We start from the raw sequence: 16,956 nt of genomic DNA on the forward strand, positions 1-16,956 counted from the left end.
TCAGATTTTTAAGCAACTGAATCTGATACTTCATCTTTGCCCTTTCCATGAATAGGAGGCAAACCAGAGAATTTGTTTCTTTAGGGTTCTTTGGGAACACCCTAACACGAGTGCAAGAAGCAGAGAGAAATCCAAAAGCAAGTCTGGGGCTCAGCTAATTTTTCAAGGATCAAGGACAAATGCACAAGTGTCATTTGTTTCCTGCTCTTCTATCATAAACTTCCTTTTATAATTTTTGTGTCCTGTGCCAGCAAAACTGAGTACATCCAGAAAACAAATGCAATGCAGCGGAAGGGAAACTCCAAAGGTTGTGAAGTTACCCAGAATGTGGGATAGTGGTGCTCCAGTTACACAGAACTAACAGGAACAGCAATTTACCTGACTCTTCTTTGTGCAACATCAGCTTTCCTGTAGGGAGGCAAAAGGGGCTGGAAAGGCAAGTGTCTCAAATGTAAAGCTGGGAATATTCCCTGGCAATCACCATTAAGGTCAGTTCTTTTATTTTTGCCAGGAGAGATGTGCAATAGTCAATGGTTGTTACTAAGAAATGTCTCTTCTTATTTAAAGCCAGAATATTCTCACTTGGCCACTGGAAGTTTCCACCCAGCAGGGAAATGCAATTAAATCCAAGTGGAAGCAGTGTCCAGCCCCCATGCAGGAAATGTATGTGCAAGCTTTAGGACTGCACGAGGGAAGGAGAGGGTATTTGCATCTCAGGTGGAAGAGATCCTCAGGTGGATCTTTCATTGCTGCTGTCACCCCAGCAAAGAGAGCTGCTCTGAGCAGGTTTAGTGCTGACAATAGCTCAGAACAGCCCCCTGCACGTATTACATTAACATGTCCTCCCTTCAGGGCAATCTGGCCCTTTGCCAACCTCCCAATGGCCATGAAAATAAACTGCAATGCAAATGATGCTGAAAAAAAAAATCAAAGGGTGAGAGTAAAACTCCTGTCTGTGGAATTCTTGATTTGTGCTTGTGGCCATCTGGCGTTGCTGTCCCTGGGGACAGTGACCTTCCTCTCCTCCCTCTGTCGGTCTTTCATTCCCTTACCTCTTTGGTTGCCACACTGGCATTTAAATGATGCCTTCTGGCTTTTAACTCCTTTCTCTTTTCTTTTTCCTCTATTTCTCTTGGTGTGGAAGTGTGCTGGAACAGAAATTTCCATCACAGCAGCACATCTGCAAATAGAAACATCACAGAGTCTCACTCGGTGTGGGCAAGCACCTTCAGCTCCAAGGAGCTGTGGAGAGCAAGCACTTGGTCCCTTAAGGAAACGTGGAGTGATCGGTCCCTGAGACAAGAAAATCCAGACAAATGCTATGGTCAGCCCTAAGCAGGAAGATTGAAAGCCAATTACCTCGAACCTGCCATCATTATGTTCATCATTTTAATGTAATTATGGTGTGATAACGCAAAGTTGGAGTTTAGAGAGTTTAGACATTCTGCTGAGGCTGGTGACGTTACTCAGAGGGTTTTGTATCGCTCTGATGTGTCTGAGCAGGATCAAGAACTAAAAGGAAAATTTTACAGAAGCATTTGAAGACAGATTGCCCCAAAAACTGCTGCTTCTTCCCGGGGGACAAAAGATGGAACGTTTTCCTGTTGAATTCCTCTCAGAAAGCACAGCCCTACTAGCTCAGCTATTTGAAGGGTGGATATGATACACCATGGAAAGAGACAAAACCAGAAAGGTAAAAAGGTCTATCTCCCCTCCTCCCCTGAACACACTCTAAGGAAAACATTTCAAGCAATGGAATAGAGTAGAATTGGTTCCTGCCTCTGGAGTTCAGTTCTCCATTTCATCCAAGTGCTAACTGGGATGACTGGTGGTGCTGTGCAATCCTCACTGGAGGAGACTCCCCCGTACAAAGCCACCACACATCATGTGGCAGCAGCCCCACAACATCTGCAAAAGGCAGGTCCAGCACAGAGCTGATCTGGAACAGGAATCACCTCTGAGCACAGGAGACAGGAGCTGCTTTATCAGCCATGCTGCCTCTGTGGATAAATTCATGGCCTTTTTCATTTGATTGAATTGCAGAGTGCTGTGCAGGTCTCATTTCTGAAGGGTGATGGTGCAGACAGTGGTTTAAATGGTACAGTGTGTTCATCAATATGTGGTACTGCATTTACATCCCTGGAGTAAAAGAATTGGCACATATAGAATATGTTACAGGAGGGCAGCTATACAATGAAGTCATACAAATATGTAAAAGTTACATTGTTCACAAAAAAAAAATAAATAAAAAAAGGAAGAGCTGCCATTATTGTCAATAAATACAGAACAGGAGAATATGCACCTCATCTGTCAACATCTAAAGGTCAGAGCATTTCCATCCTGGAAGTGCTTCCAAGATGGATCCTCTGAGGATTTACAGAAGCATGCTGAAGCAAAATACAAGCTGTATTTGGGGTGAGAGGACAAAAGAAGGAACTAAGAAAATTATTCAAGTTGAGCCTCACCTAGTACCAGTTCTAGATCTCAGACAGATCTGGTGAAGCCCCAGTTGTGCTGCAATCCTCTTTCTGCACGGCCTGACATGGTGCTTTGTGGCTGGCTGGGAACTGCTCCTTCAGGGCTTTGATTAAAACACTGTGCAAGGCAGCAGAGACTCATCTCCAGACTCCTGAGTTATTCCTGTTCTGCTGGAAGCTGACATTCCACTGACAACCAGCTCATACCTGCTTTATACTCACAGCTTTTCAGTTTCTCATCTTAGGGACAAAGACCAGAGCAATGCTTCCTTTTGTTTTTTTCCCCTAGTTTATGTTCTTTGTTGATTGGTGAAAACATCTCTCAGGATAGTTGATAACTTTTGCCTTTGTATTGCAGGCACAGTTTTTCTCCTGCTATCAGCTCCTCCAAAGCCTGAAAGATTAACCTTTTTTTTCCCCCCTCACTTGCTAACAATGTAGGTTGCCTTCCTGCTACTCACTTAGATGGCATTTCTGCCATGTTGGATAGAAAGGAATAAAAAGGGAAGAAAGCAGCAAGAGGCCCCCAAACTGCCACTGTTTCCTATTTTAGGCACTTCACATTGCAAAGAAATCAATTCCTGTAACTCCCATCCTGGGAACACCTAAAATCTGAGGTACATCTAAGCTCCACGGAATGAGACTTAGAGAGTGTCATTTTAATGCACTTTTAGGATTGAGACCTAGGCTGAAATGATATGAAACTAATTGTTTTGAAGTTCCCTGATGCATGAGCCTTGATTTTTCATCTGATATGAAAAGTTGTCATTCATCTTTACTTCTTTCTTTTGCCCTTTAGCCAATTAGATACTACAAACTTCAAATTCCAAAACTGCAGCTTTCTGCCTTAATTTAAGGTCAACAAAATGATGCTGCAGCCTCTGACTGTTTAGTAGGGGTTATTGCATGAAATGAACGACACAAGTGCACAGGCAGAGTGAGATAAAGGCAAATCAAAGCATTTCATCTGCAACTTTTCACCTTTTACAAATCATCTTGGAAAAATGCAAATCACCCCACACTGCAGTTCACTTGTCTCTCAGTTTCTGCCCCATTAAACAGCGTCGTGTCCCCTGAAGTCTCTTCCAGTTTCTCACACTTGGAAGTTCAATTGACTTTAACAGCAATTTTCCTTAAGGTCTATCAACACAGATGAATCGGCAGACCCCTAATGCATGGCTTAAAACTATCTTTTATACAATATTGCCCTCTATGGGAGCCCCAAGATGTAACAGATCTACAACAGAAATACGGATGCTGATGCTCTTTGCTCCTATTACATTTTTTTGGGCATAGTATCTACTTTCCTAAAACACTCCTCTTGAACATAAAAGCTTTATGCCACCAGGAGAAATCAACTTACTATCCTCTCACCATTTAATTTATTTCTTTCAAGCCTGCATTTCAAATTGTTTAACAGGTATCTCTGCTACTGCTATTTACGTTTTAGGTGACCATTTCAGTTCACAGAAGCCCTGCTGCTCTGTGTGTGTCAGCATTTCAGGCACACTTAAAACCAGCAAATGAACAAAACTGAGACCCAAAGTGCCACATCACTGGGATGGGTAGGCAAACAGCATTTGGAAGATTATTTCTCAAGTGCCCCAAAGTCTTCTGAGAGCAAAGATGCCACTCCAAAATATCACGGCAGATATTTTGAAATGGAACCTGCTGAACATTAGGAAAGCAGGAAAGTAGGAATGAGCAAGATGAAGAGGTACAATGGTTAAGTACCAAGTTCTTATTCACTTGGAGTGAATTATTCCATCCATGTTTTTCTTTCCTCATTTTAATTAAGTCACCTTTGTTTTCCTTCCATGAGAAAAAGATATTGTCAAAAAAAAACCCCTCACTCAAAAGATGATTGGAGAGCAATCACCACTGGGCATTGTTCACCTGGAACTGCATTGCATATTCCAACCAAAAACCCAACCATTCCTTCTGCTACCATCCTGATATTTTAATGTTAGTGCTGAAAGCCTGTAAGCAATTCCTACCTCAAGAAAAGGGAATCAATAGTAGTTAGACATTAAAAGCATTGCTTTAGCTTATTAACTCTGTTCCAGCAGATGTTGTAGAGAGATTGCACATCTCTAAAGAAGCCCAGTGCAAAGTAAATATAACATCATGATCTTGATTTCCCTTGTCAGACTACAGCATTTTCAAGTCTTTAGCCTCCCTTTTGCTGAACCCAGGTCTGTGTGGGTTATTTTTCATTTTATTTTGAAGCACAGCCTAGTCACATCAGTCTAAAAACAGACCTCAGGGCACACTTCCATTTCCCATTTCAGGATTTCCCACCCTACTGGAGCATTAGCACAAAGCCTCCTCCTATAGCACCGGATAAAGCGGAAAACAAATTATAAGAGGGCGACCTAAAAGTTTTTTAAAAAACTTGCTAGGAGGTGAAACAAAACACTGTACAACAGGATGAATTCATGACAGTCATTCTAGAACACCGGTTTGGTGGTGCTTTAGTATCCAATTTTTCACTTTGAGGGTTCTTTAAGGTTTAAATGATGGTATAGAAAAAGCTCTGCTTGTGCAAGCTAACCTAGAAAAAAAGTCATCCTCAGAATGCAATGGAAGCTTGATATCTAGATGGCAAGGACAGAAGAGCAAAAAGAGAAAGATAAATGTTCTTTGTAGTTCCTCCTTTGAAACTACCATTCCTGGTTTCACCTTTTATTCAGAAGTGGATTAGAGTATTAAAAGAGTCTCTGTAGACATGTTAAAGGGGACTCCCACTGGAGCTCTGGTCTAATTAAGCTGCTTTATGAATCATTCCAGTTTGACTAACTTGAGTGAGTCTTCTAAAAAAATATCACTTAACACATCAAACCGAGAGTTCAAGCCCCTTTGTTTTTAATAATCAAAGAAGAAACGCTTGGGTTTGAGATTTGTAAGCTATCACTGCACTTTATGGATGATCCTCTTGATGATAATTGCTTTGCCAGCAGCTGACCTGCATTGCTCTTTAGGAGAAGCCCCCTTTCCCCTGCCCATCTCAGCAGCCCTGCTACAGCTCAGACACGCAGCTGAGGTGACAGCAGAATGCTGGTGTTACCCAGAGACAACAGTCCCAGCCCATGGAAACCATCAGTCAGCATTTTGCTGCTGGCTTGGCTGGAGACCATCAGGAGCTGGGGAATGTTTCTGCTGGAGCTGATGCAGGGAACAGCAGAGCACTGCCCAGCCCTGGAAGGAGCCCCTTGCTGTAGAGCAGTGCTGCACAAAACCTGTTCCCCTTCTGATCACTCCCTCGGCCAGCCTGAACTCGGGCTGGGAGCAGATGCACAACGGGGTGACAACACTTCTGCCTGCAGCACTGGGGACCAGAGAAACCCTGGCATGGTCTCTGATGGAACACAACCCTTGTGAGTCACACAGCAAATGGTTCTCTATGTTCACACAAAAAAGGGAAAATGGGGGCACAACCCAAGTTCCTGGATTAGTGTCTGTGACAATCTGCAATGGAGGAGGGGCAGCAGCCAGCTTTTCTGGCTGAGGCACTTGGATGAATGGGACTTGGACCTGCTTTTGGTCTTGCTTGTGCAAGGATTTACAAAACTAGACTGACTTGCTTATCAGCAGGGAGGTCACAAAAAGAGTCATGATGGAAACAGACCAAAGGGGATGCAGCTCTTCCACAGTGTTACAGGTGCAAACAACAAATGACAAGAGGGCTGAGCAGAGCTGAAATCTGCTTACTGCTTCACTCTCTCCTATGACATTGAAGCAAGGCCTAGGAAAAACCTCTTCTCTCTCTAAGCTCCACTCCTACCCCTTTTGACTTCCCAGGAGCTGTCTGCTACTTCAGGCCAAAGCAAAACCTGGGAAGGATTCTGTCAGGAGAATCGTGGGACAGAGCCCAAGAAGCTTTATGGATACACAAAGCCATCCATCCATCTCTCTCACACATCACCAGCCCTTGTCTCGGTGTCACACGGGAAGTGGTGACAAAGATCAGGCTGTGGATTAAGCACCAACTCATTTCTTGCTTTGATGCTATCTCAAGAAGAGTACTTAGAACCCCACAGTTTATATTTTCAGAGTTGAGTAAGCACTTAAGACATAAAACAGTAATGTAATTAGAGATATGTGGAGCAGCTCTAATGCTAGATGTAAATGAATGGATGTTGGTTTAACAGATGTTTCCACATTAGTTTCTATCAGCACACTCTCTGAAACTAATACATCCAAAGCCATACAGGAACAAAGCCACACTAGGATATCAAAGGTATCTTACAGAGGAATAAAAGCGTAAGATAAAGGTCATTACAGAACTGGTATGCACTGATTTGCCTTTATCATCTGTACAAGTGTGTCCAGACATAAAGAGGGGAAAAGAGAAGCTGGAAAAGACACTGTATAGCTGGACCAAGTCAGCAGTCAGGGAATCTAGCTGGGTTTCTTTACTTTTTTTTAATTTGACTGGAGGACTGAGCAGCATTTTTGCTGTTGATGTTGTTGCAAATCAGCACTTGATGCTGAAGCAGACCACTAGCAGCATGTTCTCCCCTGATATCTGGGAAATAAGAATAACCCATGACAAGGCAGGCACTGCCAGTAGAAGACATGAGTGCCCTAGCTGAGTTCTAATGCGTGAAACTCAGCTCCAAGTGTATCCATATTTCATCCCTACATTTCTGATTCTGGAAAACCTCTAACACATTTTGAGCCAGAGCCCAAAGATTCAGATGAAAAACTCTAACAACTTCTCGACATCAAGAAAACAAACTAGACTTTTCTTAATGAAATATATGAACACTCCAAGAACCCCAAACCACATTCTGGTATGCCTTTATGTTTCTCGCACTCGTGATGCCAGTCTAATTAAGTTCCGCATATCTCAAGTTGCTGCTGGAGAATTAAGACTAATCTATAACTCTTCTAAGTTGTCATAGTTCCTCTGAAATCAATGGATGTTTTGACAGCTTACACCATCTGAGGAACTGCTCTGTGTGTCGAGTAAGACACAGTGCTGTTTAATTACAGGGAGGTTCAGAAGCAGTCTCCACAGCTCAAGAAAAAACCAGTTCTTCCAGGAATGGTCATTTCTTGTTTCTATCCAACTCATTATGAACTTCAGTGTCAAAAGCCATCTTTCCTTCAGTGAAGACCATCACTGTGTCTCCAGCTGAAAGAAAAGGTTCTATCTCTTGCAGTAAATTTTGAAACACGCCCTTGGTGCTGCGAGGAGAAGTAAGGAGCCCCTATTCCAGTGTCATCAGAGCACTGAGATAACAGTGGGGAGACTGGGAGCAGCCAGACTACAGAAACTCCACACAGGAGCAGCAGGACATGGATCCAGATATTCCAGTGGAAGTTTTCAGATAGTCTGGAAGAGCAAACCAGGGGGATACTGTGTGTTTACACACAAACTTCTGAGAGGATTTACTTGCTCTGCCTCATATTTAGGAACATGATTTGCTGGTAGGCTTGGCAGTGCTGGATTAATAGTTGGACCCCATCATCTCAAAGGTCTATTCCAAACTACATGGTTATAGCATTCTATGTTTCTAACCACAGAACTGCAGGAATTGTGTTTTCCACATTTGGGGATGCAAAGATGAAAACTTTAAAAATGTTCACAGACATTGTAGCGATTGGTGTGTAAGCTGCAAGATTTGGACAGAGCACAGCAACACTTCCTTACACCAAACCAACAAAGCACAACAACAAACAACCACCTAAAAAACCCCCTCCAAAACCCAAAAAACCCATCCACCATCAAAGCCACAGTTCCAAATCCAGAAACAGATGTTTTTCAGAAAGTTTTGTTCTAAGTAATGCTATGTTTTATCTACAAGCTTTGCACTACCAAAATCAGTAGAATAAACTGTTGTGATTGCCTGCCTATACAGGGAGGAAATGGACCACATGAGGATTAACAGGTACAGAATAATGTACACCACCTAATGCAAAATCTGTGCCGCAGGTTAAGAGCCAGAAAAACATACATGTTTTTATTAGAAATGTGTGCCTAGTGGAAATGAGCTAATCTTGAGTACTGCAATGATACAAAGTTTACATTTAGAACCTCTTCTCACACTTGCAGCGCCCAATTCTCTGTCACAGTCACTGCAGCAGAACTCACTAAAACTCTTGTTTAATGAGATGTCATTTATCTGCAAATACACTTTACAATAACGTGTTTCCAACTACTGCAAACTGATTTTGTTTCATTCCTTCCACATGTCATTGTGCCACCGAGGAGAACTCCTTTGATATTAATAGTAATGAAGATGCATTGCATCTGACAGCCCTAACAACATGTTTAATACAACATTTTAACTCTAAGTAGATGAAGAATCAGAAGGGAACACTTTTTTCAGATTCCATTGTTTCAGAACACAGTTCTGTATAAATGAAATTATCCTACTTAAAAGTTATTTCCACTTTGATATTACTTCTATTTAATGGGACAGTTTTATTTTGGGAAGATTACTTTCTGACATACTGCAAATTATTTTCCCCAAACAATATGGTTTATCCTTCTCTATCTGCTGTAACCAAATTTGTCTCAATAGTCTCCTGCTTCTGGTATATAACTCTGGCAATTCAACATCCCAACTTCTTTTCAAATGACAATCCTAAGGTGTCACTTGCAAAGACAAACAATACAAAACGTGCTGTCTCCGACTGCTACTGCACAACTCAGTGATGGATTTATTCAGGCTTTATTTCAGCCACTTTGTTACCAGAAAGTTCTGCTCCTGCAGAACAACACAAGTTCTGCCAGTGATGCTGGCCAGACTTGACTTTTTTCCTGCAATCTGAGTTTGCATTCAGGAGACTCTCCAAGGATGCTCACTCACCTAACTCAAACACTGCCATCCTCTTCTCCATGGCAAAACCATTTAGGAAGCTTCACCTTTATTTCTGCTGTCTCCCATGGGATTTGTTTGCCTAAGGAAAACACCTACTTAACAAGGAGGTAAATCTCATTTTGAAGTGCATGGACAGAGAATGTTTTGGAAAAGAGCAAATGCAATTTTAAAGCAAATTAAAAGTTTAACCGCAGGGTCAAACCTTTCATTTAAGAGAGCAAAGAATGCAGAGCTGCTGTGGCTTGACAAGTGTATTAACACTGAAGAAACCCAAAAACTTGGTTAAAAATGAAACAAAAATGACCCACTGCATGCAGTGCTGTCCTTGTCTTTCCTTCTTGCACTTCCTCATCCCATTAACAAACTTCTAAGAAAACATTCTCCCTTTTCTTTAGTGCAAACAGGGCAACAATCAGGATGTTAGAGATTTGCAGCTTCTAGACCAAGTTGAGAAAGGTGATCTCCTATTTCCTGCTTTGGGACAACACTCCTCACAAAAAGCACACAAGAAACACAGGAAGAAATAATGTGAAGATGTTAGTGCTACTGACCAACCACTGTCACCTCACTTGAACAGCACAACAGAGTGGAAAAGGACCTTCAGGAATGTACAGCTCTAAACATTAAAATGGAAATTGTCCAGTCATTTACTGACAGCTTTTAAGAGCAATATTAGCACAAACCCTCCCTGCAAGCAAGTGCCATATAACAGAGATGAGAGAGGTGAAATGCTGCAAACAACTCCTGACATCCAAACCTATCTCAAACAGCCAATAACCCAGTCCACTCTTCACATTTGATGCTGCCATTTACTGCTGCTCACCACATTCACCTCCTGCTTGTAAGACTCACAACAAGTGCATTCAATATGAACAGCTCCTGAGTGGAGCCCTCCACTTCCAACCATGAACAACTATTCACTTTCAGATGAAAATACCGCTTTGCTGCATTGACCATCAGTTTGTGCACATACTTTACCTCTACATCGTTGGTGTTCATCCTTGTTCCATCCTTGCCAATGAAGATATCATCTATGTCAACCAGAATGTACCTATCCAAGGATAGGGTGAGTTTCTTTCCAGACAGGAAAGAGATGGCATCTATGAAAATCAGCTTGTGCAGCCAAAAATTCAAGTTATTGCCGAAAAGGACTCGTTGAATCCCATCGTGGAGCCCCAAGTCATGTATTACTGTGGCATAGAGAGCACCTAGAGCAGCAGGTGGAGAAAGGTTTTCTGGTGTCTTTACTTTTGCAAATATCACTGGTTGATAAGTTGTGTGATTAACCTGGAAAACGGCCCAGGCATTTCCAAGCAAGGGCCCTTTCTCAAGCTTAGAAGGTTTAGTCACATGGAGCAGTGGGGAATGAGGGTTAATGCAACAGTCCTGAACACCCAGATTGCTGTGGACATGGAAAGGAAAACCCTTCAACTCAAAGCTCTGCAAGCTGTTCTCAGTGCCTTTGTGAAATCCAATCACACCTACACCGTACTCCAGGCAGTACTTATCTAGAAGGCCTCTGTTCCAAGAGTCCATATTCACCTACTTCAGAATATTTTCATACACTATGAGAGCGTATATGCCTCTGCTTTTGTCTAGAAGCACTGGGAGGTCACCTTTCCCAGATGCAATCTCAAGGTGAAACTGAAACCTGCTGGATTCCAGAATGGTTCTTATATCTTGCCCTAAGCTTGAGTGCTGGCTTTCCACAAACACCAGCACTACCAGGTCTGTCCTCAGGGGATCGATGGGCTTCGTGCTCTTCATCTCCATCAGCTTGTATGGCAACGGTTGAGGATCACCACATTCCACTTCTGAAGAGGTTTCAGGAAGCTCATTCTCCTCTTTGTAGCCATTATACAAGTAGTAGGCAGAAATAACTATGCTCACCATACAAAAAGTGGCCAGCAAAATTACTCTTCTTTGGAAATGTCTGTGAAGTTTCAGGATAAAACTCATGGTGTTTACTTGCCTTAGATAGCTCTCAACAGCAGCATGAAAAACAAACACAGATTCTCAACAACTTGTTCCAGTCCTCTGAAATATTTCTGTCACCATTGCAGCACACACATCTGTCTTCCACAGAGCTTTACCCAAGGTATGGTCTAGAAGAAAAGAAAATCAGAGATTTAATTGAGGCAGCACCTTGTGAAGTATCACCTGCTTAAACTAATGGGGAGTAAAGAAACCACTGCCAGCCAGAGAGTTGGAGACCAACAGCTCCAAATCTTGCAATAATGTATTTTTTTCCCTGCTCCCACTACTTGCCACGTGCATTTGAAGGTCTCTGAATCTCACAGGTTCCTCAGCTCAGTGGATCAAATAAAGTAGGAAGAGGTACTGAAAAGCAAGGCATAAAAGCAAAGTATTTACTGTGCTTTAGAAATTATTTTCACCTAAAGATAAAAGTTAATTCCCAAGTAGACAGCTGCTAACAACCAAAATACTGAAGAAAATTTATCAACTTCTTCCTTCTACTCCTAAAAAGCTGGGGGAACATGATTAAACAAATTTTATCTTTTACTAGTTTTCCCAAGAACTAAGAACGTACACAACTGTTGTACAAACATACACTGATGCACTCTATATTAAATCTACTGTAGGAATGTTTTCAAAGCAAAACCTCCTTCCTGCAACATCAGAGGAAAACAAAGCATTTCTCTGGACTGTGGAGTCTTGCAGACTGTTAGAAGCACTTGCCAATTCTTTGCATTAAAAACAAAATACAATAATCAAGTTCTTAAATTGGAGAAGAGAAAGTCATAACTCAAAAGTTAAACCTAACAGGCAGATCACCTAAGGATATACTTATGCTTTATCTTGTATTTAAGGAAAGAATAATTTTTCAAGCCAGCAGTACAACTGCTGTCAAAACTCCCTAGTAAAACAACTGGATGGTGTGACAAGCATAAAATAATGATCATAAATCATAAACAAAGCTTCAAAGCAGATCTTGGAAAATATTAGGTGTGTGAAGATCTAGAACACGGCCACTCTAACTTCAGCGTAGTTTGCACCCAGGCCCATTTGGAAATGGGATTAGGATAAGGTGTGGCATTAACATGGTCATTTCCCAACTGAGAGCTTAATCCTTCCAGTCCTGGTTGGTTTCTTTTTTTATTCCTACATTGTAAGCAAATTGGTCTTTCGCTCCAGATTTTCAAAAAAGCTAAAAAATATGATGTACTTAACAGTACCTATGTCATGTCCACAAATTTAATTAAACCCTGAAGACAGATCTTCCTGGTGCCAAGATGAGCATCAAGTAAAACTAAACGAGAAAGATCAGATGAGGGAGGGGAAAAGAAACTCCAAGGCATTCTATTCATCAAAACCCCAAAATTCAGCATCAAGAGCGAGCGTACGTGAGCCGTCTCATTCATAGTTAAGAGTCAGAGCAAGATTCCTGCTGTCTGCATAGATTTTACTCTCCTCACTGTCTACTCAGATACCTCTTTATCAATCCCTTCTCTTCTGGGAAGACTTGAACCCAGCCTTGAACCTGACCTGCAGCTGCACAAAGTCCTGCTCAAAGCTTTTGGGCAGGAAACCTGCCCTTTACCCACGCTCACTAATCAGTGCTTCACTAAAATAACACAACCCCAGCTTCTCGGTTTCTGTCTGAAAAAAAACCTGAGGAATGCAGAAAGACCAAACAACAACATGGAAGTACCTTTAGAAGAAATTAACATTCTTCAGCATTGAAATGTCTGATCCTTGCCACACCAGCTTCAAGAATTTCAGTCTGGATGGCATCACAGAGACATTTAATATGGGAACAAGTCAGGTGACAAAGAGAAGTTCCACCCTGAATGAGTTAACACCAGACAGAGGCTTCCAGACAGATGATTTTTCATGACACACACCAAGGGTTCTCTTCATCTTGGGTTTCCAGCTCAGCTGCCTGAATGCCAAGAAACACATCATTTTAGTGCCTAAAATTATCACTGACTGCATTCTGCAGGAAAGCTCTACATACACCTACTTGTCTTTGACAACCACAGACCTGGCTGGTCCAGATACAGAAAAAGTGAGAATTGACACTGACCTAAGCTCAGAGCAAGGAAGGGCCGATGAGACAGAGCTGCTTGAACTGGGTATTACACAAGGGTTGCAACCCAAGAAACACTTGCAGCAAGGACACGGTTCCTAATGCCATTCCATAGCGAGGAAAATCTGGAGCCAGCCCAGAAACCCGTGTCTGCTTCAAGAAAAGCCCAGTCATTGTATCCTCAGCTCCTAATTGCAGGCACCCCCGTGGGGCTACAGCGGGCAGCTGCAAGGAGGAGTGGCTGGAACTGCCAAGACAGATGTGAGGTTCCTCTGTGAGGAATGAGGAACTCTCTGAGGCAGCAGGACACAGCCAGACTTGGCACAGTCCCTGCTGAAGACAGTCAGGAAGCAGGACGGAACAGAGCAAGGCACAAGTTTTAAATGCACGCTCTCTTGTATCAGCTTGAGGCTCACGTAATTTTCACTTGCTGGTTTGTATGGCAGGAGTTCAAAAGAACGCAGGAAGAAGAAAACAAACAATTCAAAGAGAACATGCATTTTACAGTATCAACAGTCTCAAGGCCTTGACAAGATATAGTTGCTTTCCTTTAGGGACAGCAGCATTTTCCCCTGAGCAACAGATCTTGCTGGATACTCTAGTGCTGTATTACAGCTAAAATAACTCACAGTGCACCCCTGACAGCGCCATCCTTGGGATGCTCCTCACATGACACACTGTGGGACCTATGGAGATTGGGACAGCGACCTTTATCACATCTCTAGACGTGGCTTCAGGGAAGATGGTCCTTGCTCACTATCATTTCCTACAGTAAAACCAGACAAAAGGTCTAATTCTCAATGTACCTACAGTGAGTGTGTGAGAAGCAGCATTTCAGAAGAGGACAGTACCTGAAGAGTCTCACTTTCATTACAAAAGAACACAATACTTTATTAAAGGAAGGAGAAGTCATGATAGCTTTGACATCAATAAAAAATATCCAAGAATAAGAAAAAGGCTTAAAGGAAAAAAACAGAAAGAGTCTAGAAAGTCTTCACAAGAGTTCAAGCTTGTTAGTATTGTTCTAGTGAAAAAAAACATGAAAAAACCCCCATAGATAGCATAAGCAGTCTCAGCTCTTTTTGATTTCTACAGTCATGGAATTCAGTGACAGAGGAATGTGGTCCCACCTGTACCTCAAAGCACTTGAGAACAGGTGTCAGATATTATATGAATCCAAAGTTCCACAAAGCTGATGCCACAATAAATTTTACCTATAGAATAATCCGTATGGTATTTTTCCATGGTTTGAAGCAATAAAATTTGCATGTTTTTTTTTTATCTAGAACTTCATTGCTTTAAAAGAACCTGCATTTGTTCTCCTACAACCTGCATTTGATGTCCTATTCTGCATTTTCATGCCACCATGTTAAAATTCAGACCAGAACCCATGACCTCTGCTGCTCAAAGTAGCAGGTGCCAAAATGCTCATTTCAAGGTGAAAATTAGCATCTTTGAATATTCAGAATTTGGTTTTTCACTTACAGTCTCACTATGGAGAAGATCTTGCTAAGAGAAAGCTGAGTCACAGAAGCAAGTGTTGCATTTTGTTATGAACACAGACAGCAAGGCTCAGTGCTCCTGTCATCCACTGCAGAAGCCCAGAACTAGTTCACATGAAAATCTTGCTGGCAGGATAAAGAAATATCACCTTCTTAAGCAGAAGATTTAGCACTCTGAACAGCACTGCTGGGCAGTCACAATTACAGGCATCTGCAGGCAACCAGCACAAAATAGCTGCATCTGAATAGAGATCTTCAGTTTGGATTGGCCTGGGGGGTTTATCATGGCTCTGCTTGTTCTGTTTCAGGTTTTTAAATTCACTAACAAAGTGCCACCGATGACAGAACAAATACTGTGAGGAACCCCAAAGACATGAAGCACACCTCGAGTTCCTACCACTTGCAGCTTTCTTTCGTTTGTTGTTTCATTGGTAAGAATAAATGACCAAATTCTTGACTTCTGTAAATCACGTCACCCTGATAATTTAATGGAAACTCTTCCAGAGAATGCAGCCTACTAAATTCTTCACAGGAGTTCTCAATCCAGTAAAAAAAGACGCTCAAGTAAGAAACTAGGTACCTGCACAGGCACATAAAACTGCAGAGAATTTTAAAAAAAATCTATTAAAGTTGAGTCATGAGTATCAACACAATTTTTAAAATGACAAGAAACTTTTCTGCACTGTGGTAATACCAAGACCAAAGCAATGGGCTCAACTGAAATATCCATAAATAAGTGAGGAATTATTCTCAAATCAAATTTGTCAAAGCCCAGTAGGAAAACTCTGGTTTAGTCTTATCTCAGGCCCATGCAAGGGCAACTGCTTACTGTGACCCTTGAGTAGAAACAATACAGCTGGGTCAAATTTATAAGTAAAAACATCCTGTTAAAGGGTAACAAAAACCCTTTTCATCAAGAACTACTAAAAGAGAGCTAGTTCTGGGTTGAGTATCCATCAGTATTATTCAGGTAGATCACATTTTCTGGGGACATATTTTAAATAATTCTCTTCTAATAATCCCCATCATTCCCATCCTGTTCTTTACCTGCCTGGACAGTGCCACAGTGCTGGTGACATGCTGGTGATTTATTACACAAAGGATGAGTTTTAAATGAAGAGCAGAAAAAAAGGAGGCATATTGTTTAGTGTATTACTACAGACATTTAAATCTCACATGATTAGAATGCTGCTTAACTGCTTTGAACATAAAGGTCTGCTCTGGCCAGTCACTAAGAAATACAAGTTCCTCAAAGGAAGCATTCTGAAGTCATTTTAGCGTTACTAGAATGGAAATCTTTGGATATACAGATGATATGGTAGGAAGCAGCAAAGTGCAACTGAACACAACCAAACCTGGGGTGAACAGCAGGGCTCAGATTGTTAAATCAGTTACAAAAACACCAAACAAGCGTCCAAACCCTGAGCATGCCTACTTACAGCATTATTTTACTGACTGAAGTATTCAACAGCTCAAAGGAGTAAATCCAGGCTGAGAATGAGACCTTACAACTGCATATTAAAAAGATATTTTCAGCTTGTAAAAATGGTGATATGAGACATGACAAGGGAAGTCTTTGAGGCCCTTTAATATCACATAACAAACTCTGCAATGTGTGAATATTGAAGGGCTTATATTCTCTCATAGCTGTGAAGGAAATTAAAAAAAAAAAAAAAAGGCAATGGTTTAGGCAGCACAGCAATTCTGGTGGATAGAAATTCTTTTCATTCTTTTTCAAGTCCTTGAGGTAAGCAGTTCTCAGTTTCTACTGTACCTGTGACATCCTTAGCTCCATGCTGCATTGCCTAATGCAGCACTAGAGACACCTTTGAAAAGTCTCTAGTGATAGAGATCCAGGATAGAGATCCATACATGACAGTTTGTCAAGAAAAAATATTTATAACCATTAAACGTACAATGTTTAAAAATAGTTTAAAAGAAGGCTCTGAAGACTTCAACAGAACACAGAAGTTTGGTTTAGACTTCACATCACTCTTCACCTTCACACAAAACTTTCTACAGGAAGAGCTTTAAGCTCCTGACATCACACAATTTTTCTGAGATAAACCCTGTAATTCTTCAGCAATTGCAGA

The 16,956-nt window shown here is 41.6% G+C and overlaps 1 pseudogene; it reads right to left on the reverse strand.

The window, feature by feature from the left end:
- Positions 1-10,138: 10,138 nt before the first annotated feature.
- On the reverse strand, positions 10,139-16,743 carry LOC131578659 (bifunctional heparan sulfate N-deacetylase/N-sulfotransferase 3-like; annotated as a pseudogene).
- Positions 16,744-16,956: the final 213 nt, after the last annotated feature.

Source organism: Poecile atricapillus, chromosome 4 (genome assembly GCF_030490865.1).
Source record: "Poecile atricapillus isolate bPoeAtr1 chromosome 4, bPoeAtr1.hap1, whole genome shotgun sequence".
NCBI lineage: Eukaryota > Metazoa > Chordata > Aves > Passeriformes > Paridae > Poecile > Poecile atricapillus.